The sequence below is a fragment of the Lonchura striata genome, chromosome 32 (genome assembly GCF_050655825.1).
Source record: "Lonchura striata isolate lonStrDom1 chromosome 32, ASM5065582v1, whole genome shotgun sequence".
NCBI classification, from domain to species: Eukaryota; Metazoa; Chordata; class Aves; order Passeriformes; family Estrildidae; genus Lonchura; species Lonchura striata.
The window spans coordinates 996325-1023625 of record NC_140734.1 but is presented as its reverse complement, the minus strand read 5'-3'; the positions used below and the strand labels follow the sequence as shown (position 1 = coordinate 1023625).

Here is a 27301-nt window from a genome sequence, read left to right as displayed (position 1 = left end):
CAGACCATGTGCCACTCACTGACTTCCCCACCACTTTTCCTGTGGCAGGAGGAGAGAAGAGCACAAGTAGGTAAAGATCAGAGGTTGAGCTAAGAACAATTTACTAGAAACAGCAGTGAAAAAACCCCCACCAATGGTAATAACAACACTAAAAGGAGAGTGTACAAGAGGTGAACGAGTCACACGTGATTGTTCACCATACAGAACTGGGCACACCCCACGATTTACGGCACACCGGCGGAGGAAGAACAAACCCCTTCCATTTCCCCCTGCCACGTGGCAGGTGATATCCAGTTACCCCAAGGTCCTGGCCGTGCTCCTCCTGGCTGCTGCAAAAATTACCCCTGTCCTGGCCGGATCCAGGACACAGGATCTGCCCTGCGGGTCCTGGCTCTTTGTCTGGGTGAGAGCCCCCCATGGCATCTGCCTGGCAAAAGGGACTTCAGGACAACCTATGACTTATGGACATTCCCCCTTCTGCCCCTGTCCCTGCTCCCTTTTTGCCTCCAGAAAACTTTGAACAGAAGTAGCACTTAGGTGCAGTTCTGCACATGCTGAACTGGCAGGAAGGTGACCCACATGTCACTCTAGGCACACAGGCAGCAAGGACAAAGAAAGTTTTTGAGGGGCCTGGGTCTCAAGGTCTTTTGCTCCAGGAGTACCACCTGTTACTTTCAGATTCTGCTCAGGCATAACCAGTGACCTTCTTTTTGTTCTACACAAGACATAACCATGTGTGGCACATCAACTGTCACTTTTTTCCCCATTTATTTTCAAGTATATCCTATCAATCAGGACCATGGTGGCTCCTGCTCTGAGGTGCATTGGCCATTCCTGTAGTACATTATTTGGTTGTCTTTTGAGAAATAGGCTCAAAATACCACAGGGTTACTTCCTTCACTCCCATTCTTTGAGCTAAAGATGGAGTTATTTTGCAAGGCAAAGGCACTGACGTATGAACAGTGCAAAGGGGTTAGTCAAACCTGGTTACTCCTGAGCAGGGGTGGTCATCAATAACCTTTAAAATATATAGAAAGGCTGTTGGGCATTCTGGAGTCCAGTGTAACACCTCCATGGATTCCTTCCATGATTCATACACAGGCTTTTCCAATAGTTCATAACTGGGGATCCATAATCAACAGCATCCAGTCATTCCCAAAAAGGGACACAGATGTGGGCTCTGGTGTTTGACAAATTGCTTCCTCCCTTTCTTTCCCCAAACTTTCTTTCCCTTGTGAGTGGGGCAGCCAGGAGATCAGACATGGGTAGATACAGACATGGTCTTGAAAACAAACACAAGATGTCATAGAAAATGTGCTTTGGATGGTAATATTCAACACATTCTCAACTACATGCTCTTCTTCTCTCTCCCTGTAATGACTGGACAACACTTATTTTTGGTGCCAGCCAACTTAATTCAGACATAATCTTGGGCATGGGGAGAATGACAATAAAACCATCATAAAATGAGTATAAAATGTTTATCTACATGTGTCAGTAACTTCAATGGCCAGCTGCAGTCAGCACAATTATCAGCCTGTAATTGTGCTCAGGGCCAGTGTCTTGGTTCAACAAGACAGGAGTCTGTGAAAGAGGGCAAAGCCTCCTGTGCAATGGAGAACGGCAAACCCCCCTCCCTCTGAATTACCAGGATCTTTAAATTAAAAGGCTCTCAGGCAAAGATGTGGGAATGGGAGTAACAATTCTTTACTAGGAGAAAACTAGACAACAATTTAAAAAGGCAAATGCAATCGGTACAAACAAAAACCAGTGAAAAAGTCCAGAACCTGAGGAGTCGGGGTGCCAGTAGTTCTGCTGGGACAATTGCTCCCCTTGCAATGGTTGATGAGTTGCAGCTGAAGTGGTGATCTTTAGAAGGGTATAGTTTTCCTTTGAAGATCTGGTGGCAGTGGGGCCGGTCTTCCTCTGTGCCGGGGTTGCCTCCGAGCTCCGCCACCGCCACCTCAGCGCGCTCCGGCTGCTTCGCTGCGAGTGCCGCCGAAGAGAGCTGCTTCCCTGGGAATCCCGCGAAGAGAGAGAGCCAGCTGCCTCTCTCCCCAAAAGCTACCCCTTTAAACCATAATAGAGTGCTTGGCTTCCCCCTCTGGGTGGGACCCCTCACAATAGGATGGTGTTACATTTACCAGCCCGGCAGTGAGTCAGTCAATAGTGTATAAACAAACCATTGCCTCTACGGGGCAAACCATTGTCTCTGAGAGAGATGACAAAAACCTGTCCAACCGGTTTGCCTTCAACAGATGACAAATAGAATACAAGCTTATCTTACAACCCAGGACAGCCAGCGTGGGCCTTTCCATGTCAGCTCCTCCTGCACAGCACATGGGGGCCTGGGCATGCTGCTGGCTTGTTTCCTTTTAGGAGACTGGGATGAGGAAAGGTCGGGGGGTTTTGTCAAAGAGGTGATATTTGAGTGACTGTGCATGTGCTGGAAGCCTCACAGACTGACTGGCCCATGACAGGATGGCCCAGTGCTGGGGGGGCTGCACCTTGCTGCCCTGGTTAGGTATGTTAAGGTGCTCCTTTGCCTCAGAGAGAGCAAAGTGCAGCACTTTTGTGCAGAAACACTTCATTAGCCCTGGTTTGCAAAGCTGCTGCAGCAACTGGTGTGGCCAGAGCAGCCCTTTCTGCACTTGGAAATGAGCTGAGTCAGTCATGGGCTAAGGCAGGGCATTCCCCACGTGTGCACATTTGAACTCCCTGTGCCCCGACTGTGTCACGTTCCGCTCCTCAGTGACATCCCGCCCAGCCTGGAACATGGAACTCCCCGTTTCCAAGGACACGTGGCCATTGTCACCAGCACACAGCAGGACCGCTCAGACCCTTCGGCAGCTGCGGTGAGAGCGGAGGTGTCAGAGCGACAGCGAGTGTTGGTCCAGCTTAGCTGGTTCTAGCACACGTTGGTCAAGAGGCTGATCCACACACTGAGTGGAGGTAATTATTTACAGTTCTGTGCAGAAATGGGGGGCTCAGGGACAAATTGACAAAGCCAACACCACAAGAAGTACAGTGTCTTTAGTATTTCTACATTTTAGCAAAGAAAGGAATTAATGTTCATTGACTGCAAGTTCCCAAGTTCTCTTCATAATTAGTATTCTGTCTGCTGTTGGGTAATGATCCTTTCACTTCTCATGTTCATTAGTCTGCATGCTCAGTCTCTCCCTTCTTTTATGTCAATGGTTTCTGGAGCGCATGGCCATGGTCTGCCCCTGCTGGAATGGTCTTTTACCTCATAGGAGGTGATTCAGCACAGTTTCTGCAATGGCTTTATGAGTTTGTTCCTTTCCTTGGGGGTTCTGCCAGATGTCCTTGTGCCCCTAAATTCTGCATTCTTTGTGCCCACCATCAGTGGTACATCCTTCTTCCCAAGCCTTGCTAACCTCCCCGGTGTCTGAGGCAGCTGAAGCCTGTCAAGCCCTACACCTCAACAAGGCAATTCAGCCAAGAAGTAACCTGCCTTTCAAAGGCCTGGCCATCACTCCTTGGCTACTTCTTGTTGCATGGGAATAATCTCCCTTCTTGTTGATGAGCCTTGAAAGCCACAAAGGACAAACATCAAAGAGCACATTTTCCTTACTAACATTTTGCATTTTGCAGATTCTTCAGCAGGACCAGTGGCTGTGTGGGAGCCGGAGCAGCCGAGGCAGAGCAGGATGGCGGAGCTGTGGGCCTGGGCACGATCCAGAGCGTTCCCCAGGGCCCTAGTCTGCACTGCGTCCCGCAGGGCCCCCGACAGCACTGCCGTGCCCGTCAGGGTGACCCAGAGGTGCCAGGACCAAGAGGTGAGGGGCAGGTGTCGGGCTCTGCGGGCTGCCAGCGGGTGGGGGCTTGGCCATGGTGTTGGTGTCAGTGCTGCCGACCCCTCGGGACCTGTTGGGCAGGGCTGGGGCCCCACTGGTGCTCTAAGGGCCCCTTTGAGGCAGCTGCCCGGGGGAAGCCACTCGCAGGGATGACACGGAAGAGGTGCCAGTGGAAGGGGGAAGTTCTCTGATGGATGTGTTTCTCAGGGATGACACTGAGGAGGTGCCAGTGAAAGTCAGATGTTCTCAATGCTGGGACACTCAGGAAATTCATGCTCTGGGCATGGCTCTTGGGCAAAATGCATGGATTTCTCATTGCTCCATGTTTGCACTGCACTCACCAAACATGTCAGGATAAAGGAAACTCTCTAACTGTATTTTTTAGCATTAGGAATAACCATTTCTTTATTCTCAGCTGTGATGCATAGTGGAGAACTCCAGCCACATGCACACCATTTACAAAGCTATTCCAAACAAAGAAATTTCAGCATTTTTTGAAAACAAAAAAATTAATCCTCATTGGTTCCAAATTACATAATTTCTTCAATTAAGTAATATTCTATCTTCTCTTTGGTATTGATGTCTCCCTTCTGGTGGTAATTCATTCACATCTTTCAGTCCATTCATCATAGCTTTTTAGATTTTATAACAGACAATTTTGCCTACAGAATGAAGCAGTTGGATGGCAGTAGTTGTTTTCATTAAAAAATGTACTTAGGCTGATGAACATTTTAGTAATTTTTAACCTCCCGCAGAATGTGATACATTCTGTATTAAATTATGAGATCGGCCAAGCAACACAAATTTTGTTATATCTGATTAACCTAGGATAAACTGCTTCCATTTCACAGCTGCAAAGAATTGCATCTAGAGCTGAGGACAAGAGCAAGGGTTTTCATGCATATTGCGAGTCAAAATTCACCTTATGCAGATTAAATTCTTCTTGGAGCTGACTCCAAGATGTGCTTCCTTAGTACCAAATAAGTCTCGGCATCAGGTCGTGTCAAAAATTCTTAACTTTTTGTGAACCACTCTCACCTGGATTGTTAGCTGAACACTGGCCAGTTCAGTTGTACTCAGGCGCTTGATTTCAAGGGAAGCCTGTGCCTATAAATTCCAGAACTGGGAAAGGGTGACTTGCTACTTGAACGCTTGGCTGCGTTAGAGGCCAGGTGAGGGTTGCTCTCTCAGGGCAGTTCTGTAGCCTGCTGCTTGCAGAGGGAGAACTGTGTCAAAGCAGCCCTTTCTAGTGATGTGACAGCAAACCTTCACAAATACAGCTCTTGTTTAAAACAAAGGGCATCGTTAATCAGCAGTAATGGAGAGAAGGCTGAAGTTTTTACAGAAAATATCTTTTTCCTTTTAGCCAAATGCCAGGGAGGCATCGCACAATGGAAGTGCACAGAATGTCAACTTGTATAACCCAGCTGGAGGTATGATTGCCTTTCACATTTTGCTCAATGTCTGTAAGATTTTCAACTTGGTAATTCATTTTTGCAGCATATTCTTGGGACAGGGGAATCTCTTGTGTTCAGAGATCTCAACTGGAGGTGGTATGCCCTCAGGTCAGCCTTGTAGTCTCTTGTCACTGCACTTAGCCACTGGTTTGTTTTTGCCCTGTGAAAACCTGCTAGTCCTTCCTTGTTGGCATATTGGTTGATGGGATGCAACTTGGAACATTGAGGTCAAGGTTTAGACTACTCCTAAATTCACAGCCTTGGTAGCTAAGGTTTTGCTTTTGGAGTATCTAGGCACTGTCATTATCCTTTAAATTTAAATGGGTAAACCTATGCAACCTTGAGAATGTTGCATAGAGAATTTCATAAGGTCAGTGTGGGAAACTTTGCTTGATTTAATTTTTTTCTCTCGGTCATTAATACATGAGTGTTGAAACAACACTGTGTTGGGTTCTTTTCAAGGAAATTGAAAGGAAGATATTGATGTCATCTTCCCCACGGATTCCATCATTTTCCCCAAAGCACAATGTGCTTAGGTGATGTCATTTGTTATTAATCTGTTCTCAATGCTGTTTCCCCAAAGAGCCTGGCTCCAGGCAGACTCGAGGCACACATTCCCCTTACAGGCACTCAGTGGTGCTGCCTGCAGCAGTGAGCTGAGCCAGGTACAGCCAGCTGCCCTGAGAAAAGCAGGCTCTCACCTGGCTGTGGCTGCAGGCACCTGCCAGCTGGGACTTCCCTGCCACTGCAAGTGCAGCTCTTGCTCTGCCTTAGCCTACTGCAGAGCATTTTAAACTAGCGCCATGGTGGCTTTTTGCAGAGACAAAACTAAACTTCACATTTCTCATTGGGGACATTCTGTTTTGCATGTGAATGATGATTTGTGTGATTCTTGGTGGTGGTCTGCACAGATCCTAAGGGAATATTTAGCATTCGGTAACTGGGGTGTGAGGACTGGCAGTAGTGAGACAATTGTGGAACTTGGCACCGCTTTGGCTTTAGGCTGGCACAGAGAAACTTAGGTGAGACAGGTCTGGTTGCTGCTAGGGTACAGGGTGCCTTTGCAACATGCTCCATGCTGTACCAGTTAGGGACTGGGCTTTGTCACAGAATCAGAGAATCAGAATCAGACTTGGAAGGGATCCACAAGGATTTGCAAAGGCAGCTCTGTCCCCAGGAATCCCACCAGGTGCCTGTGAAACTTGTCCAAATGTTTTCCGAGCTCTTGTGGACTTGGGACCATGAGCAGTCTTGTGGGGAGCCTGTCCCAATGCCTGATCACCCTCTGGGTGAAGAACTCTTACCTAATTTCCATCTTAATGCTTGCTTATGGCTTCAGGTAATTTTCTTTAGAAGTCATTCAGGGATATGGTTTTAGGAGGTTTTTTGTTTAAATGCTGTGGGAAGTTTCTCTATCCACATTGGATTGAACTTCTCAACACATTAGCAGTGTCTACACTCGACAACTGGCATGTTCACTGTGTTCTAAATAATTGAAGCATGTGATGTTTGTGCAATTAGGTTTGCAGACAAATATCAGAGAGGCATGGTCCAAGGAACAGGAAGTGGAGAAAGGCATTAAAAATTTGAGCTACATTGAAAGACTGAAGGAGCGTGTCAAGAAAGGTCAGTCTCTGTGTGTGTGATGGAAGAGACAGAGCTCCCGGATTTCTCACCAATATGCATCAAGTCTCCATCAGCCACTAAGCAGGAGTTCCTGGTTTCAAAACAGTGCTTGCTGTGTCATATCCCCTCCCTTGACCTGCTGGCCATGCTTGACCTGATGCAGCCCAGGACACGGTTGCCTTTCTGGGCTGCCAGCACACGTTGCCAGCTCATGCCCAGCCTCTCATCCACCAGCACCCCCAAGTCCTACCCACCTTCATCCCAGGCTCCTCATTCCATCCCAGCATCCATGCCCAGCTGGGATAGGGCATGTCCCAACCCCAAAGATGCAGCACTTTGCACTTGGCCTTGTTGAATCTGATGAGGTACCCAGGGCCCTACTTGCCAAAGTTCTCCATGTCCCTCTGGATGGCATCCCAGGCCTCTGGTGTTGTCAAACTTGCCAAAGAAGCATTTAATCCCACTGTCCATATCATTCTTGACATAGCTTAGTGCTTGAGCTTACAAACTGGAGAAATCAAATGAAAACCACCATGCATATAAAGAGTTTTTCATCAATACCTCACCTCCAGTACCACTCCTTCACAAGACATTTTTAATGTCTGTTTCTTCCTAGTGCTTTACTGTCTGGATTTGTACTGATCTATAAATTCTGAACAAATAGAGTTTCAACAGTCTCGGTACATCCTTTTGCATTGACTACCTTGCTTCCTCCCACTCCCCATTTGACAATTTGTTTTCTGTTTTTTTCTTTACTGAAGTGAAAATACCAGAGCTCAGGAGAGCCCCACACAGCTCTCCAGATCTTGTGCCCGAGAGGAAGAGAACGATGCCCATGAACCCTGCAAAATACATCCGGAGACTTTCCAGTGCTGTTTGTCAACGACCCATCAGAGACAGGGTGATTCATTTACTAGCTCTGAAGAATTACAAGAAGTCAGAGCTACTCGCCTGCTTAGAGAGAGAGGGAGTTGTGGAAAAGGACAAGGATTCCCTTGGAAAGATCCTTCAGGAGGTGAGATCCTGGAGCTGCTGCCAGCAATGCTAACTCTTAGCAGTCTTACTTCAGGGTTTCAAATAGAATCTAATGGGAAGTTTAGGAAATGCTCTTTGTTTGCATTTTTCCATCCATTTTACCCAGTTTCCACCCAACTGCAAGTCCATGTGACAAAAAGAAAGAAATCTTCAAAACTTTGGAGGCCTTGTTGCTGTTTTTCTAGAATAGCTTACAATGTAAATTCTTTGTAAATTTGTTGCTTCTCATGCATTATTTTAATCCTCCCTCTTTTCCTTGCACTGGTAAACTGCTTCATGAAGTAACTTCAAAGGGTGAAACCCTCAACTGGGTGAAACATTTCACTGAGGTCCTTAAAATATCCTGGGACAAGTTTCAGAGGAGAGAATTTTGGTAGCTGCATAGGGCAGTATTTCATTTGAAGGGACTTGGTGGCCTCTCAATGGTATTTGCTTCTACTGGGCTCTGTGGGGATTGCCTTCCAGGGAAGGGTGTTCCAGGCAAATCCTACATGATAAAGATGGTGGCCCAACTTTGAACACAGAGTTTCGTTGCTGTTGTGTGCATTGAGTCTTTGACTTCCTTGGCACCTATTATTTCTCATAATTTTCCAGTTGTCTTTTTAGTGCCACTGGTATTTCTTTATTACAGCCATTCATATGATTCACATGGACTGAAGGATGCAGTGGTTGTTTCCTTCCTTTTTCAATATTCCCCATCAATGTAGGCTGTTGCTGAATTATGCAAGCATTAACATATCGAGTAGCAATATTTCCTTTTGAGCTACGAAAAAGGTGATGATAAGATTTCAAAGCTCAGCTCCTTAGAGGGTAAGAGATGAAAAAAATGTCTCCTTTCTTTTTATTCCTGTTGATGTTTAAGGAGATTTTGAAGGAGTATTTTCTTGTTTGCAGTGTGAACTGCCTGGAGATACTGGTTTGCATTCTGAAAGGGCTGTGTGACCAGCACTACATCCTGAAAACTGTTATTCACATTTCTCTTAACTTCACAGGGAGGTGGTGTTGTTTTTTGCTATACATGAAAAACCAGTAGGGAGAACTTGCTGACCTCTTCTATAGTGTACCTTGATTCTCAAAGCTGCGTTAAAGGTGAAAAAATCTGGATCCCTGGTGCAGGGAGAGGTTTTCATAGTGTCCATTTCCTCCATGCTTGCAGCAGTTTGGCATTTACTTACATCCAAATTTCTACAGCCCAAATGGACCACACCTCTTTAATATTGCTGCCTCTTACATGACAGCTGCTTTGTTCTTCACATCAAACAAAAGGCCTGGAAAAACGGTGCATGATTTTCTTTTCAGCTTTGCTTTAGCTTTGTACTACCAGTTTTACATCTGTAGTCTGCCTTTAGGTGTAATGAATATTGATGTTTTAAATGTCTGCCCGTAGGTAGCCAACCTGGATGCAAATGACAATTCTTTCAGTCTGAAGGAACATTTCTTCAAAGACATTCAGGTTGATTGGCCTGGCTACAGTGAAAGAGATAGAAAGACATTGGAGGTGACCCTTTTTCAGTAAGTTCAGCCAGGACAACAACCATTTCAAAAAAACCTTCTGGGAAATGAAGGTCTGTTTTTGAACTGAGGAAAGAACAATGACTGTTGATATTTTTGCCTTGTAACCTGAAATGCTGGACCATCCTTACAGAAAAACAGCTCCATCTCCACATGCCACCAACACCAGCCAGTCACTGTCTCTGGGACCTTCTGAAAGAAATACTCCACTGAGAACTGCTCAGGTATTTTGTGAATTTTTAAACATTCCCTACCATATATGATGTTTTATCCCACTTGCTCGTGGTGTCCAAGCTGTGATATGAAGCAGTAGTGCTGTCTGTACATCATATAAACCTGAAGTGTGTACTTCTAACAGGATTCCTGTATACTTTTCAAGACGGTTACAATGTCAAAGCCTGCAACAAGCTTGCACCCATGATTTGTTTCTCATGGTGCATAGGAAACTCTGCTAAGGACAAGATGTGGACATGGTTTTGGTACCTAGCTGTGTCTGTGAAGTGTTCTTGATGATATGGCAGCTCTAGTACCTAAATCATGCATGGTAATGCCAGTGCTACTGTTTGAAGAGAAACCTTAGGGAAGTCTAGCATAAGGACAAATTCCAGTACTGAGGCATTTGTAGGAACCTTGTTTTTCTGTCCTAAGCAGCATTTAGGCTCCCATTTTGATTCAGGCTATCCCATGTGTGAGGAGGGGACTCAGAATCATTAGGGAATACCTTGGACTTGTCAGGCTAAACACCAAGAGATGGCCGATACAAGAGGGCAAGGAAAATGTTTTGAAAGGATCTTGGAAAACACTGCATACAAGGTATATTTTCTATACCTTAAAGAATTCTCTTTAAACAGCCCTGGTTTTCCCTAGCTCTTTTCCCAGCCAGAGCAGGAAGTGCTGCAGGGCCCAGCATCCTCTTATGTCCTACCTCCATGCCTACAGCACTTGTGTCAGCAGGCTGGCACAGAGCTGTGTCTGTCAGTCCTGCTCTGAGCTGCTGATGGTGGGAGCAGTGTGTGCTTGGTAGGGAAGAGGCTGTGATCCAGGCTTTCCTCTGGAGAGCAGCAGGAATGAGACCTGCAGCCAGGTTGGGGCTTCTCTCTGTTGTTATCATCTCTGCACTGGACACGCTGCGATCAGCACCGCACCGGCGGCTTCTTGGGGCCGCTTTAGTGAATCGTGTGGCTGTGTGACAGCAAGAGTTGAGTGTGTTCCTGGTGTGTCTAAGCAGAAATAGGGAGCAAGATAAAACCAGCCTGAGCTCCTCATTTTGGGTGAGCCTTTGATAGAGGTGCTGAAGGGAATGTCTTTCTCCCAAAGCCATTTAGCTACAGAGTTGGAGGAGAACTTGCTGAATACTCAGGTGAGAAAGTAAGAATGAAATAGAGAACATATTGAGCTGCAGCACCTACTTGTATGACAGGCCATTTTAGGTAAGAAAGGTGTGTGTTCAACCATTGCCAGGCCAGAAATGCTGCTTTTTCAGTGCAAAACTAATTGGCATCATCTTTGCAGAAACGGCCTCTGGCTTCTGCCTTTATCAATCCTGTGATGACCAAGAAGCAGAGGACTGACCAAGAGCCCAGTGGTATCCAGCCAGCAACTGGTGGCCGCTCTCCTTCTTCCTTGGACCTGCCTTCCACATCCTGCTCAACTCTGAACCTGTCTCCAAGTGTCAGCTCCATTTCCACATCCACCCGTCAGCTACAAGAGAAAGATAAAATTCGGATTCCATCTGGAATCCCTGCTCCTCTCAGGGTGCAGGGGAAGACTCCCAGTTCCAAAGGTGAGAAAACAGAGTTAGACAGGGGGAAAAAATTCCATCCTTTGGATTTCGATAAAATGCTTGCCATGAGCAACGCCAAAGACATGAGCAGAGAGTGCAGGACACAAGCAGAAAAGGAGTCACACAGTCCAAGTGCAAAGGGTATTAAACTGATGGACCACTTTTAGATATGCTTCCATTTCATTTTTTACTGGATATCTGTATGTTTTTTTTAATCATATAGAGCCTCCCATCCATCGGCACCTCCAAGTCCTCCCCACCTTCATCTCCAAGCCTGTCTTGGTGTCAGGGAATGTCCCAAACCCAAAGATGCAGCCCTTTGCACTTGGCCTTGTTGAATCTGATGAGGTTCCAAAGACCCCACTTCTTGGTCCTTCCAGACGGCATCCCATGCCTCTGGTTTGGGCAAACTTGCTGAGGGTGCACCTAATCCATTCTAGAGGATGCACTTGCTGAGGGTGCACTTAATGTCATTCTAGACATAGCTGAATGCTTGAGCTTACCAACTGAGAAATCATATAAAAGCAAAATGCATAAACATCGTTTTCCATAAAAACTTCCCATCCAGTATCACTCCTTTACCAGCTTTTAATGACTGTTTCTTTTTAATCCGTTACTGTTTGGATTCTTGGAGATCTGTAAATGATGGGCAAATAGAGGCTCAAAAGTCTTGGTACATCCTTTTGAATCAACTTCCTTGCCTTCTCCAAACCTCCAGTCTGAACTATTTGTTTCTGGTTTTCCCTCTCTTTAGGTGAAAAAGCAGAGGTCAGAGGAGCCCAACAAAGCAGTTCAGGTCCTGTGCCTGAGAAGAAGAGGATGATGTCTGTGAGACTTGCAGACATTGACTGGAGCGGTTGCGCTGCTGTTTACGGCCGACCCTACAGGGACAGGGTGATTCATTTACTTGCTCTGAGGGATTACAAGGAGCCAGAGTTACTTGCTCGGCTGCAGAGAGATGGAGTCAGGCAAAAGGACAAGGATTCCCTTGGAAAAATCCTTCAGGAGGTGAGATTGTGGAGCTTGTGCCAGCACTTCTTCCACCATGCTATTCTGCTGCTCATAATTTTACTAATTCCTCACATGTTTAAATTAGAGACTTTTCCAATACTCCTTCGAGTTAAGTTCTACTGGGATGTCTTTCTCATAGGCTTTCTTAAAATGCACACCCATTGAAAGATGCAGTAGATTCTTCCTTCCTTTTTAAATATTCCCCATCCACATAGGCTTTTGCTGAATAATGCAAGCATTAATATATCAAATAGGAATATTTCCTCTTTAGGTAGGAAAAAGCATTTTGGAACCTAGTCAAAGGACTCAAATTCAACATGGATACACTTTCAATTGATCCTACGGTGACTTTAGGGAACTGTTTCCCTGAACCTGTGAGGTCTGTTGCTGTGTTTGCCCAGGGCAGTGGCAGGGATTTTTCACCCTGAAGACATTCACAATATAATGAGAGCCACATTTTGCCATCCCAACTGAAGTAGCCCATTTAGGTTTCTGTAGTTTGCATATACAGGTGTAATGAACATTTGTTTTCCAAAATGTCTGCCTGTAGGCTGCAGACCTGAATGCAAAGGATAATTCCTTCAGTCTGAAGGAACATTTATTTCAAACCCTTCAGACTGATTGGCCTGGCTACAGCAAAACCGAGAGAGCGAATTTGAAGTTAATACTTTCTAGGTAAGTTCAGTCTTTTGGGGAAGGAAAAGAGCCTTTTCAGAAGAAAGCCCTGGGAAATGAAGCCTAGGTTCTTAGAATATGCTGAGGCAGCAGGGACCTGCCAGGATCCTGGCCTTGCACAGGACACCACAAGAATCACACCAGGTGCCCAAGAGTGCTGTCCAAACACTTCCTGAAGACTTGCTGCAGGGACCAATGGCCTGGGGAGCCTGTTGCAGTGCTCAAGCACCCTCTGGGGCACGAATGTTTTCCTGATATCCTGCCTAAAGCTCCCTCAACTCAGCTTCATGCTGTTTCCTTGAGTCCTGGCACTGAAGGTCTGCAAGCAAAGGACTATGACAGTTGATATTTAGGCCTTGTAACTTCAAATATTGGACCATCCTTACAGAAAAACAGCTCCATCTCAGAACCCCACCAGCAGCAGCCAAGTAACATCTCTAGGGCCTTCTGAGAGAGATGCTCCAGCAAGACCTGCTCAGGTATTTTGTGCATTTTTAACATTCTGTACTCTGTATTAAGTTCCAGCAGACTTGCTGGTGGTATAAAATGCTGGTGATGTGAATGTGCAGGACCAGGCCTAAGCATGTTTTGCCTCAGACATTCCAAGTGCTGTGACAGGAAGGCTGTGATGAGAAGAGAGGATCCTGCAGGGGTGGAGCAGCACTGTCCTGAGCCAAAGTTCTGCTCTGCCTGAAGACTTGAGCTCAGTCCCCACCCTCAACTCATTCCCTGGAGGAGGCCTCAAAGGGCTGGCTCTGCAGGAAAAATCTCCTGTAAATAAGAGGCCGCACCAGGGTGGGGCAGATGGGGCCCTCTCGCTCTCTTGTCCCTCTGTCTGTCTGTCACTCTCATTACTGACTCCAGCTCTGCACTATCCACGTGGCTGCACCACCACAGGAGCTACAGAATGGTGATATTTCCTCAGTCCCTCCTCTGCCTCTATTTCTCTCCTCCCTCACTCTGCCTGGGCACACAGGGCTGTCCTGTTCTGCTCCATCCTCAGTTTGGAAGTTTGCTGTGGGTGTGGGGAGCTTGTGGCTCTGTGTTGTGCCTTGTGAGTCAGCAGCTGTGAGAAGGTCCTTGGGAGGAGCTGAGAGATGATTGAAGGGCACTGAGCAACAGTGAGGGCTTGTTGGTAACCACTTGTGACACTCTCCTACAAATTCAAGGGCTTGTTAGCCAAGAGCTTTTGAGTCTGCACAGCAGGTAGCCTGCTGGATTGAAGACAGCTGCTCCTAAAAGCACAAGAGTTTCTTGACATGTGGCTGCTGTCTTTGTTCATCCTGATGAGAATTCACAACCAACCATCACCCCCTGTACTCCTGGATTCTAAGAGTGAAGCACTAATCTCATTTTTAACACATAAAACTCTAGCCAGGTGCCTCTTCAGTAAATCATGTGGATGTTTGACAGCAAAAGCTGAGTCTTTTCCTGGTGTGTGCAAGCAGAAATTGGGACCTAGATAAAACTTACTGGACCTCCCCTTTGGGGAGGCTTTGCTGGAGCTGCTGAAGGGAGTGTCTACTTCCCAAAGCCTTTTAGCAGTCGACTTGGAGAAGGACTTGCTAAGTCCTAAGTTGAGAAGCCCGGAATGCAATAGAGCAGATATTTACCTGGAGGTCCTCCATGTTTGACAGCTATTTTTATTTAAAAAACATGTGTTTTCAACCTTTGCCAGTTCACAAATCCTGCTTTTGTAGAATGGGAGCAAAACCTGATCCGGGTCAGAGATTAATGAACTGTTTTGTTATTGTTGTAGAGACGGCCTTGGGCTCCTGGCTTGACCAGTCCTGCAATGAGCAAGAAGCGGAGGATTGAGCAGTAGCTCAGTTACCTCCAGCCAGCACCTGGTGGCCACTCTTCTTCTTGGGTGCTGGCTGTGACATCCCATTCTACTTCCTACCTGTCTCCAAATGTCGGCTCCATTTCCCCTGCAACCTTTAGGCTCAAGAAAGACACAAATTTCTGAGTTCTACAATGATAGCACTCGTGTGTTGAAGACTACCATGTCAAAAAGGATGTGAAGAGAATTCAGGAGGCTGAAGCAGTAGTGTCCCTTGGATCTCAATGAAGGTACCAATGTGCAGCTTTTCCTAACTCCAGTGTGGATAATGATGGAGTAAAGATTTGATGATAAAGAGAAGCCTCTGCATGAATTAAGGTGCAAGAAAGACCATATTCCATAGTCAGTAGTACAGACATTATTAATAGTAAATGTCAGCTAAGGAGATAGAAAGCTAAAGGAGGAGATGGGCCAGGTGGGGAGAAGTGCTGAGATGAACACCGAGGTGGGTTAGGCCCGGATGGGCCCTCCCTTCCTGCAGTGCAGCTGCACAGGCTCAGCTGCAGCAGTGCTGCTGCATCCCCTCATCGTATTTGCAGTGCAGGAGGGGAGGGAGAAATGTGTGTGGGTGTGTGTGGTATAAAACACTGGGAATTGCTCCCAGCTTGTCTCAGAGCAGTGATGTTGGCAAGGGCAGGCAGGCTCCTGCAGCTCTGGGGCTCTGGGGCAGCTGTGGCCTTTGGAGCAACCAGGGCCCTGGGCCCCGCTGGGTACAGCCAGGGATGCTCTGGGGAAGGCTGAGGGCAAGCCTGGCCCTGCAGGGCAGCAGTGCAGTGAGGCCTGTGCTCGGGCTCTTGCTAGCAAATGTCACTGGGCAGAGGCCAGTGGACGAAGCTACTGCTTCTCGGGAACCTCTCAAAATGTGGAAAGGCATCTGGAGTTTTATTTTCAGACTTATCCTGCACACCAGTCAGGTGCATCTGGCCTGGGATGCATCCCTGGCATATGTTGTTGTCTGTCCTTGTACTGAATTTTAACTTGTTAAAGATTTATGCCTTGTAAATATTTATCTCAGGATGGTTTGAAGTGTTTATTCCCATGTGGAATGAGTTTTTGTCATTGCAAAGAGAACCAGATCTTCAGGCCCAGAGGAGCAAAAGCTTTGGTGTGACAGTGTTGGGATGTGGCATCTATTATTCTCATTGCCACCTCATCTTGGGTTTGTATCATGAGCTTGATAAACCTCACACCTGTTGATTTGAGGGAGAAGGGATTGAAGAAGGTTTGACTCCCTTCAGTGGCTTTAAGCATTAATGAGTTTTGCCCTCTTTAGGAGCTGCTGTGCTTTGGGTGGTTGTTGTTGTTGTTGTGGTTTCAGACTTGTCTAGAGTTTGTTTTTAGGTCTGTAATACACAACAGCCTCAGTTTGCAAATTTCCCAGAAGAATGGTGGCTCACATAGAAAAATACGTCGAAAGTCAAACTGAGAGTAATTTTTTTTTTTTTACATTAATAAAACCAGACTGGCCTGGCTTGGTAGCCTCTGAGCCTGCCTCAAGGCGATTGTAAAGAAAAGGTAATGAAATTCTAAACTCTGCAGAAATGTTGACATGCCCTAATTTTCTTTTGATTTCTCCTTCCTAGGGTAGCCCCAGCTACTCTGAGATGAAGAGCAGATGCCAATACCTCCACAAAAAGCTGTTCCACATTCAGCAATGAGTATCTGAATTTGGCAAGCAGCAAGTGGAGTCCTGGCACCAGTTGTCTGCTTCAGCAAAGAAGCATCTAGGAATCTGGGCTGTTTTATTTTAAAAGTAGATTAAGGTTTTAGGATTCTTCAAGTTAGGATTCAGTAGATGATTATTTCTTAAAAGCATAGGATTAGTTAGCCTAAGATTACAGAATTTAGTATTGAACTTTAGCAATAAAGAAGTTGCATTCTTGTTAACTCCTTCTCTTATTGCCACTTCTCTCCAAAGAAGTTTTTTTTCCCATACCGTTGGGGGATGGGCCAATTAAATCTGCTTTCTAAAAAAACCACTGCAAAAGTTCTCTGCCAAGTTTACCCTAAACCAGCCATTTCTGGCACCCCATGTGAGGCCCAAGAAAGAAGAAAAAACCTGTAATTGCATTTTGGTTGTGCTTTCTCTGTAGTGGTGCAAAGCTGTCAGTAACCATGTTACTTGAAGTGGTAATGTCTGTCGGGGTGGGGGCCTTCATGTGTTTCTAGTCCCAAGGCTGTTTTGAAGTTGTAATAGCTTTCTAGTCACTAGGATTATTTTCTTATCTAAAAGCAGCTCCACTATTGTTCTAATACATAGCTTTTACAGTAGAGGGGCATGGGTTTGAATAGCTATTGTGCTAGGTACAGTAATAATAATTTATAGTGATTTTATGAAAGTACTGAAGTCTGTTCAAGATATATTTCGTTTATAGTTTCTCCATCCTATCCTATGATCCAGTTTCAGTAGCATGTTTTGGGGGTTTATTAGAAATTACACCAGTTTATTAGAGGAAAAACATGGGCTGAAGCTTTCCAGCCTTTCCTTTCCTTCTTCTCCTTAGGATCTGTTACGTCCCTTTTTGAAAATGTTTGGTTTCCCTTGAATGTTAAAGACACCACTTTCCTCATATTTAATCTAGTAAACTTCCTCTATAAAGTCTACAGCTTCTCGAGACTGAGGGCTAAGATGTCCAGAGGAGCTGATGAGTCCCCTAACCCAGAAGTAGACCCAAGCAGGGAGAATTCTGAGTAGTGTAGAAAATAAGAGTGAATGAGTCAAACCCTGAAAGAATTTTCTGATCCCCCAGCCTAGGGATTTTCATATGAACAAATTCAGAACCCAGATGAGGTGGGAAAATATCTAGAAAGAGCTACCATGATGACTTTAAGGTGAAAAAGCTCATTGCAATAAGCTAGGCCCTAGCCTTTGCTTATCGCAGACTGCTAAATACTGTAGAACAGCAGACAGAAGCAGGGGGCAAGGAGATAAATCTGCAGCTACCCCAGTAACTCAAGCTGCAGTCAACAGCCCAGCTACTCAGGTTATAGCTAAACCAAACTATGAACCTAAGTCTGCAGCTAAACAGACAATAACCCTTAACCCAATCAATACAAGACCAAATGTGAAAAACGTACTCTACAGCTGGGAGCCAAAATCTGGCCTAAAACCTTTAACAAAAACTACCACTAATTGAATCTGCTTTCTACAAAAACCCTTTAAAAGTTCTCTTCCAAATTTACCCTAAATCAAATCAACTTGTCTTGATCTACTGTTTTCTGCCTGTTTTCCCCTGACATTTCTTAACCCATTGGTTCCTCTCAGTGGCTGTTTCTCTTCAGTAGTTGATGGGCTTCTCTTCTTTTTTCCTGCAATCCCCTACTCAAAATCATGGGTGCCAAAGCAGTGGCCCAAGAAGCCCCTGCCTGTGCATCTGCTGAACAGAAAGTCTGTGCTCAACTTGAATATTCTCATTAAAATCCCAAAGGACTTCCTGCTGCAGTTTGTGGGTTTTTTTCCATTCCTACGTAGTCTTCATAGTGCTCTAAATAAATAGGTACCCTGAGGGAGTGCACGTTGCAGGTGAGCACCCACTGCATAGCCTGCTTCAAGTAGATCTCATGGATCTCATCTCCATCTTCATCACCTCACAGTCACTATGACTCCTGCGTGGAAGAGACAGGCTGCCATGCTGCTTTCTGCTTTTGGTCCTTTTTTGGCAAATAAAATATTTTATTTTAGAGCATTCAAACCCTGGAGTTTCTTCCTGCTTTCACCTATTTGAATTGCCTTGACATCAAAGCACTGCCCCCAGACATGACAGCCTGGCTGGTGCATGTTTGTGCTCACAGACCAAAGGTGCCACGTTGTGTCCGTGCCCCGGCTGTCTGTCCATATCCATTGAGGCAGACGGTGGAACGGGGGGACTCTGCCAGCTCTGTGCTGCTCGGGGGCCGGAGCAGCACAATGTTCTGTGTTGGAAGGCCTCCACCGAGCCCAGAGGCTGCCTCAGCCCCAGCCGCCATCCTGTGCATGGTGGCAGCGCTGAGGGCTGTGGCAGGGTCACTCTTCCCCAGAACTGTTTCCCAACTTTTCCTTTCCCAGCAGGGGACTTGGAAATGTTTCTTCTGTCCTGACTTACCCTGTTTCCACCTTGTCAATACACAACTTGCTGTCTTACTCGCTTTATGCTTAGAAGGTTCTAAGAAGAGGATGAGCAATATACTGTGATTATGACACCCAAAAAGAAGGCCAGAAAACAGCACTCCATAGTGTAGGGCCTATAGAGTAGCTATTTGGTTTATTTGACAGCAGAGTGAGGGCAACAGCTCCACCAAAAACACACTTGTCCATTCCTTGCACACTACAAGCTTTTAAACTTTTTAACTTAATGTACACATTATACTTTCCTAACCTACATATTGCAACATATATTCAAATTAGATCCTTATATAAACCCTTGTAGCACATGTGCAGTTTCTGCACGAGGTGGTCATCTGTGGATGAGAGGGAGACACGACATTCGTTTTTCACAGCGGCTTGTGATACCTTTTAGGGAGTTGCAGAAATGATGATAACTTGTTAGTATAAACAACCAGCAGGTGGTGTTTTTCTATTCTGATTTTCTGTTCTTCTTAAGGACTGTTTGTGAGAAAGATGTTTTTGTTAATTAGCCAATCAAGTAGAATGTCTATAAAAGAGAAAGCTTCTGTATTAAACCTTCTGCAATTCAGTCTCCTGGTGAGCTTGTGTCACTCTGGGCTTAATGATGGCAGTTGTCAGCCTCCTGCTGGTCATTTTGGATGAAGGCTCAGAAGGCTTCCTCAGGCTTCAACTTTTTTACCTCTGTTTCTGCACATGCTCTAAAAGACTGTCTGCTCAAATAGCCAGTGGTTAAACAGCCTTTTGCAGTTAGCTTGTTCTGCTAAATTTGCTGATTTCTAGAAAGTGCTTCATTCCCATCCCCGGGTACAAAGGAACTACTTCTTTCTGCACAGCTTTTAGCATAGCTCAAGTACTACTCGTTTCCTTGGCACCTAAAAGAAGGAAGGGAGGTAGGGGCAAACCAATGAGAGTGATGGGTCATTATCTTGTTAGCCAGGTATCAATTATTAGATTAAGTAAGGGGTATTCTTGTCCATAAAGTACGTGTGGGGATACCATAGGGACAGAGCCAACGTGTGGATTTGGAGCGTTGGGGCTGGTGCCAAAGTCCTGCTCTTGAGAGGGGTGCAGGGACATAGGCAATGTCAGAGGACAATGACACACAGGGGACATGAGGCCCTAATGGGCCAAGCATGATCCTGCACAGGATGGCAGCAAAGACACTTCCTCAGCGTGACCTTGGCAATCCAGGGCACCCCAGAAAGGGCCGAGGAGTCCTGTGTGTAACCAGGAGGGATGACTGCCATCACTGTGGGTCCCTGCATTCCCCAGTCCCTTGCTGGCCATTCAGTTCACACTGGGGACCAATTGTGCAGGGACCTCCTTTGAGTTTAGAAGGGATACCAGACCAGGCATGATCTCCACAGATGAGAAAGTACCCAGTAGGAAGCTGCAGTGGAGAATTGGAAGAAACTGAAACATGTGCTGAAGTGTAATTACACCAATAGGAAGAATTTCTCTATAATGGGAGACTGGAATTTACTGATACCGGATACTTGTTAGGATTTTGTTGTTGCATACTAGTCCAATTAAAAACAATGCATGCATCAGCTTGAATTGATCCCAGAAGTTCTAACTCTTGTGGTTCAAGAGGAGCAGGGGGAAGGTGAGGAACCCAAGAATCCCAATTATCCACATTATTTTGGGGATTTGTCACCTTATAAGATGGTATGTTCTGAGGGCAAGGCCAATTGTCAACAGGTATCCCTACCAGACAGGTAGAGAATGGATTTCCAGGGGAGGCTAGAGACAGACAAATAGCACTCTGATTCGTCAGCTTAGCTAAAGTAACCCATATGTTTGTTCTTGGTTGTGCAGGAGCCCAAGCATTAACTTGCAACAAGATTGACAGTATCAAAATCAAAAGTATCATTTTGTTCCCTAAAACATTATTTATTTCCTGTAGAATAGGCTCAAGCCGAAGTCGTCCTCTGTGGAGTCTTCGGTCTTCGGCAGAGGTGTCAGCAGCCGTGTTGAAACAGGACGTGTCCACTTACTGGGAACCCACAAGGGCCCTGTAGGTGTAGACACACACATATGACCTCTACCCATATAATTTACAGGTGCTGGTCCTGACCATATCCCTGTAGCAGGATGCCTATACATTGCAGTCATTGGCTTATCAACATCTTTCTGTTTTGCAAGTATCCCATGTATATAGGCAGGTGGCATATCGTGAACAGCAAATATACAAAGATGATTTAAAGTAAACAATGCTTTTCCCAATCTTTCCTGAGGATCAGTAATTATCTTAAATTTTGCAAGATACTGTTTTAGAGTTTGATTTGCCCTTTCTATTATAGCTTGTCCTGTGGGAGAGTGTGGTATTCCTGTCATATGCTTAACACCCCATTGCTGCATAAAGCTATTAACTTTCTTCCCTACACATGCAGGACCATTATCTGTTTTAATAACTCTAGGTACCCCTAAGGTAGCAAAGCACAGTGTTTAATGTTGAATAACATGAACTGCTTTCTCTCCAGATTGTGGGGAGGCCCAAATGAAGTGACTGTAGGTGTCAATGTCTACATGGACATTATGTAAATGCCCAAATTCATTCACATTAGTCAAATCCATTTATTACAACTCATTGGGGCCTAGACCTCGGGGGTTTACCCCCAGGCTAAGGCCTGGTCCGTTGTGATGACTGCAGTCTGGATATGCTCTGACACTTCCTTGGGCTTCCTCCATGGTAATATCAAAGCAACATCATAGCCCTTCTGCATTCTGATGAAATGAGGCATGGGCATTGTGTGCTTTTGTAAAATTGTCCATGGGTACAGTCACTGATACCAGCTGATCAGCACGAGCATTGCCCTCCCCTAATCCTTCCATCCACTTATGACTCCTGATGTGAAAAATAGCATAGGGAGCGGATCTCTGTCTAATAGCTGATTGCAATTGTGCAAAAACTGTATTCAGGAGTTGATTCTGTACTTCTCGCAGCAATGCATCTTGAATATGCTGTGCTACTCCAACTGCATACAAGGAATCAGACACAACATTTATAGGATCATGCATCCATCAACAAAATGCACAAAAATAGCTAAAAGTTCTAAATTCTGCAAAGTGCCTGATTTCTGTCCCTCTAAAATGATATGATTCCATTGTCCTTGCTCATTCCAGGTGAGAGCAGCTTTTCGAGACTTGGGGCCTGCATCTGTGCATACAGGGATAGCATCCATCACTGGTGTTTCACTATATTTTGGTTGTGACAGCCAAGTCTGTGATGACATCCGGCATAAAATAAATGAAGATAGTGGAGACAATTGCATTTCTGCACCAGATTCTAAAATGCTAGCTTGTAACTCAGGAGAGTGTTGCAAAAACCAATCCAGATCATTCCGTTTTATTGGAAAAAATATTCTTTGTGGCTCTTCTCCAGTGACCTGTAACACACGCTTCTGACTTTTGCAAATTAACAGTGCAAGTATATCTCTACGTGGCTGGATGGAATTACAAGGTTGTATAGGTCCAAACACCCATTCTAATACCTTTATATCCTCCTTCTTTCCCCCTCTGTCTTTTAACTGCTGAATGAGAGCACCTAACAGGTGTTTTGGCTGAGACAGAATAGTAATGTCTATGGATAAGTCAGGATCTCTGTGATCCACAGCTCTCTGTGCAACAGCAGTAGCAATATCCAGTACAATTTCGCATTGTTTGTCAGGTAAGTGAATTGGTGTAGCAGGATTTGTGCCGTTCAGCAGTGGTCGCAGTTCATCAAGATCAGTATTAGAAATACCAACAACAGGACGAAGCCATTCTATATCCCCCATAAATCGTTGCATGTCATGTAAGTTTTTTAACTCCAGATGCAAATCAACTTTCTGTGGCCGAATATGCATGTCAGAAATCACCCAGCCTAAATATTTCCAGGGAGCAGAACCCTGTATTTTCTTCGGAGCAACACACAAGTTTTTACTCAGTAACTGCGCAAGAATGAAAGCCTCCTGCTAGCAGCGAACAAGCTTTCTTGTGCCAACAGAATATCATCCATGTAGTGATATATCACCATGTCAGGAAAAGCAGCTCCAACAGGTAACAGAGCAGCATCCACAAAAAGTTGGCACAGCACAGGACTGTTGCTCATTCCCTGGGGAAGGGTCGTCCACTCATATCTGCTCACTGGTGCCTCACGATTTAGAGGGTAAGGTAAATGCAAATCTTTTGGTATCCTTTTGGTGAAGGCCAATTGGAAAGAAACAGTCTTTTAAATCAATTATAAGGAGATTCCAACCATCAGGCAGCATAGCTGGATTTGGGAGACCTGGCTGTAAGGCCCCCATTGTTTCCATCTGGGCATTGACTGCACATAAATCATGCAGCAGATAAAATTTTCCTGATTTTTTCTTAATAACAAATATTGGAGTATTCCAGGGACTAGTAGAAGGTTTAATGTGACCTTGCTGTAACTGTTCAGTAACAAGGCAATGAGCTTGTTGTAGGCTTTCTCTTTTTAGCAGCCACTGCTTGATCCACACTGGATCATCAGATTTCCAGGTTAGGGGGATCGGGAAAGCCCAAGTAGTGACTGCTACTAAAAATTATCTTTTGTCACAAGGAGAGCACCTAGTTGCATGAGAATGTCATGGCCAATTAATGCTTGAACATTGTGTGGTAATGACATAAGAGTAACAAATTGTACACAAGTGGGACCATCCAGTGATAAACAAATTTTGTCCTTGCTCTTACAAACTGAAGCTGAACCTCCTACTCCCTCTACACCAGAGAGCATTTGGAGCAGAGGCCAGCTGCCAGGCCAGCTGGCAGTCCTTGCTGACAATGGTGATGTCAGCTCCAGTATCACGGAGTGCAGATAGCTGCAGTCTCTGTTGGCCATTTTCCAAAAGAACAGGAGCTTTTGGCCGTTCCTCCATCAGCAAACATAGTCAAGCAATACCTCCTGTAGATCCAAAACCCTCTCATCCCCTCTGCTGTTGCATAACGGAAGAGGCAGCTTCTGTCAGCTGCAGAGTGGGTACAAGCTGAGCAATTTTGCTGCCATCAGGAATAATCAGAGGTAGATAAAATGTCACAGCAACAATAAGGATTTCACCTGTAAAATCAGCATCAATTATTCCAGGTAATACAAAAAGTCCTTTTAAACCTGATGAAGAACGACCCAAAAAAAGTGCACCACAAGGGTTTTCTTTATGCATCACTGGTCCTTGGATCCTGGTAGGGATCTTTACAGGCTTTCTATTAATTAACGTAATGTCTATTGTGGTTGCCAGGTCCAGGCCGAGGCTTCCACTTGTGGCTGGCCAGAGGCAGCTGGCTGGCTGTAGCTGTTTGGGGCCTGCCACACAGGAGCCACTGCTGGGGTCTTCGTGCCACGGCTCTTCACGCTCCTCATCGCGTTTCCCGATTCTCTGCAGGCTTCAGTGGATTGGGAGTTCATGGAACATTTGTTACACCACACTGTCCCTTCTCTGGAGTTATGACAAAAATGTCCTATTTTCCCACACCTGAAGCACTTTGGACAAGGTTGTTGTTGCTTAGAATTATTTATAGGTTGCAATGGAGTTAGAGCAGCAAAGGCTTGTGTTTGGCCTTGCACCAAATCTTTCCCTACATCCCTGAGTGCCTCAACTAACATTGCCTGTAGACCTGCAGGAACTCTCAACATTCTCTCTAGCATTTCCTCTACTGATGCATCAATGCTCATTGTATTAAGAACACTTCTGGTAGAAACATTACAATTTTCTAGGATACACTGTCGTAAGAGACTTCCTTTCATAAATCTTGTACACAGGCTTGGTTAATAGCTTCAGTTACCCTATCAACAAAGGGGGCAAAAGATTCCTCTGTGCATTGCTTTATGGACATATAGGATGGAGACACTAGTGTTATTCTAACCCTGCAAATTGCTTCTTCAGCTAATTGCATAGCAGCTTTTAATTTCTCAGCCCCTACTTGTGCCTGCATCTCAATCGTGGCAAACTGTTGTGTACCCATCAACTGTTCAACTGTCACCCCTTTTAAAGGATCATTTGGCTGTCGTAGAATTCCAGCAAAACGATCACTCAATTGAAGCCAGTGAGATGGCCACAGCATCAACTGAGACTGTGTCATAATCATTCTCATGATACCCTTAATGTCTTCTGGAAGAAGCAAACCTGAGCCCCATATGTAACCAAGCATTTGCTTTGCAGGCTCCCTGTGTAACCCACAGTCATTAACTGTTGCTCTTAATTGTGAAAGTAATTTCCAATCTAAAGGATGATAATTAGCTGTCATCCCTCCTGCTGGATTTGGTGTACAGACAACAGGGAAAGCCTGAAAATCTGTGTCAGTAATAGCAGAATACATGTCATTATCCTTATTACTTAGTGCCTTTTTTTTGATACTTAACCAATCTATTCTGTGTATTATTGGTAATTCTTTAGAAGTTTCTTGTTTAGCAAGAGCACCAGTAGGTATCATTAGAGCTCCTTTATGGTGGTTCTGAGCAATTTCATCCTGCAGCTGCTCTGTCTTGCTGTCCAGGAGTCTCTCATTCCCTGTTGCAAATTGTTCACTCCCAGGGAGGGGATCTGTGGGCAATTGAGCAGAACTAGAGGCAGGATTAATAGCAGGAAGAGCAGTAGGTTGCTTCTCATTTGGTCTGCTCCTTATCTCAATAATATTCCCTACTGGAGGAGTGGGATTGTAGTCTACCCCTAAGGAATGCATTCCTGGATTATTCACTCCTTCCAAGGTTGCAGTAGCGACAGCAGCAACTTTCTTTTCTGCCTGATACCTCTGCAAACAATTTATGACTGAACACCAAGCCTTCATTAGCTTTCAGGCAGCCATATCACCATCTATCACCTTAAACCAAAGAAAGTTCCCTAATTCACTCCATTCTTTCTCATCAAAGAGATCCCCCGAGGCTTTAAACAAGCCTTTAGCTGGGCCATAATATGCCAGTGGATCTTTATCAAGATCTATATCAGCTAATTCACATTTCTTTAAGAAACTAGCTCATAATTGAAGAGTTACATTGCTTTCCATTATAATCTATCCCTTTTTAGTGCAGCCTTTTGCACCTTGTAAGCAGGGTAGCTCCTCCCAGATGGCGAGTTTTGAGTTTTGCAGACTCAGGCACCAGAGTGACTCTTTATGACAGCATCTGTCTCCTTTTAGCCTGCTGAACGCTGCTTTTTGGTGTTGTACTGGTCTCACTGTCCTGGTCACAGAGCGACTGGGCAGAGACCAAGTCCCTGGGGCGTAGACCGAGTCCCTGAGTTCGGGCACCAATATGATGACGGTGGTGGGGAAACAAGCACGCAATCAATATGATTGATACCAAACTCTCCTTTAATCAAAAAGCCACTTAACTTATGTAGGTATTTTACAAGCATAATCAGCAGTAAGCTCTCATTGGTTAATTTACAAAGGTCTTTGTTTTATTTGCCCTACTTGCAGTTAGAGCTGTAGCTAAGTTTTCAAGCCAAGTTCTCATCTCTAAGTCACGTCTTCCAAGGCCATTTCATCTTTGTTGAGCATATCTTCAAGGCTATGCCTGTCCTTACTATCTCATTCCCAAACCTTGTAAAACTATGCAGTTTCCCAGGCCTAGACACATAGCCGGGTTTCCAAGCTCTGTTCCCAGGCCAGACATAGCCTTATTCTGGAGTCTTCAACAGAGATTTTTAAGAACAAGTATTCCATAGAAAAATGGCCTTGTTCCAACAACTGTTCTCCAAAAACCCAGCTGCAACCACACTTGATTTCCAGGTCAAAACACTTGGTGCCGCTGCCCTGGGCTTCCCCATAAGGCACATGGGGGCTTTGGAGACCCCATAAGGTGCACAAGGGGCTTGGGTCCCTTTTGAGACACACAGGGATATTTTAGATTCCCTCTGAGACATGGAGGGCACTGGGGTCCACTGGAAGTCATGCATGAGATTTGGAATCCTATGTGAGGCATGCAGGGGGGTTGGGATCTCTCCCAAGGTGTGCAGGGCGCTGGGGGTCTCTGCTGAGCACAGGACGGGGTTTGGGGTCTCCTTTCAGGTGTGGAGAGGGCTGTGGGCTCTCCTAAGCGTGCCAGTGCTTTGCGTCCCTCCTGCTGCAGGCAGTGGGGCTGGAGTCTCTTGTGAGGCACGCAGGGGACGGAGCCCTCCCGGGTTCCTGCCGGGCCCATCCGGCTCGGGGCTGCCGCGGCCCAGGGGCAGCCGCCGTGCCGGGACGGCTGTGGCGAGGGGCCGAGGCGGAGCTGCCCCGCCGGGTCGCGCTGCACGGGCACGGCACGGGCGGTGCTGAGCGCCGGGCAGGCGGCACCCCGAGCCCAGGGGCCACAGCCGCGGCCCTGCCTCCATCGGGGCCGGGCACAGACAGCCCCGCAGGCAGAGCGGCGGCACCGGCACCGCTCAGCGCCCGAGTGGACGGAACCGATGCCAGAGGAGCCCGGGGGGCCCTGAGCGGGGCCCTGGCGCTGCCCGCCCG

General features: G+C 45.8%; 1 pseudogene; it reads left to right on the top strand.

Annotated features, from left to right (window-relative positions):
- LOC144247831 (serine/threonine-protein kinase pim-1-like) overlaps positions 1 to 14735 on the top strand; it is a 37611-nt pseudogene extending 22876 nt beyond the window's left edge.
- The last annotated feature ends 12566 nt before the right edge of the window (positions 14736 to 27301 follow it).